This window comes from Triticum dicoccoides, chromosome 7A (genome assembly GCF_002162155.2).
Source record: "Triticum dicoccoides isolate Atlit2015 ecotype Zavitan chromosome 7A, WEW_v2.0, whole genome shotgun sequence".
Classification (NCBI taxonomy): Eukaryota; Viridiplantae; Streptophyta; class Magnoliopsida; order Poales; family Poaceae; genus Triticum; species Triticum dicoccoides.
The window spans coordinates 705928562-705929619 of NC_041392.1; positions in this window are offsets into that span (position 1 = coordinate 705928562).

Here is a 1058-nt window from a genome sequence, read left to right on the forward strand (position 1 = left end):
TAATTTTACACTAGAGTTGAACTAGACTATAAGCTAGTTGAAATAATTTTACACTAGAGTTGAACTAGCTCTATAGCCTAGTACAAATAGTTTTAAACTAGAGTTGAACTAGCTCTATAAGCTACTTGAAATAATTTTACACTAGAGTTGAACTAGCTCTATAAGCTAGTTGAAATAATTTTACACTAGAGTTGAACTAGCTATATAAGCTAGTTCAAATAATTTTACACTAGAGTTGAACTATCTCTATAGCCTAGTACAAATAATTTTACACTAGAGTTGAACTAGCTCTATAAGCGAGTTGAAATAATTTTACACTAGAGTTCAACTAGCTATATAAGCTAGTACATGTAATTTTACACTCGAGTTGAACTAGCTCCATAGCCTAGTACAAATAATTTTACACTAGAGTTGAACTAGCTCTATAAGCTAGTTCAAATAATTTTACACTAGAGTTGAACTAGCTCTATAGCCTAGTACAAATAATTTTAAACTAGAGTTGAACTAGCTCTATAAGCTAGTTCAAATAATTTTACACTAGAGTTGAACTAGCTCTATAGACAAGTACAAATAATTTTACACTAGAGTTCAACTAGCTCTATCAGCTAGTTCAAATAATTTTACACTAGAGTTGAACTAGCTCTATAGCCTTGTACAAATAATTTTACACTAGAGTTGAACTAGCTCTATAGCCTAGTACAAATAATTTTACACTAGAGTTGAACTAGCTCTATAAGCTAGTTGAAATAATTTTACACTAGAGTTGAACTAGCTCTATAAGCTAGTTCAAATAATTTTACACTAGAGTTGAACTAGCTCTATAGCCTAGTACAAATAATTTTACACTAGAGTTGAACTAGCTCTATAGCCTAGTACAAAAAAATTTACACTAGAGTTGAACTAGCTCTATAGTCTAGTTCAAATAATTTTACACTAGTGTTGAACTAGCTCTACAGCCTAGTACAAATAATTTTAAACTAGAGTTGAACTAGCTCTATAGCCTAGTATAAATAATTTTACACTAGTGTTGAACTAGCTCTACAGCCTAGTACAAATAA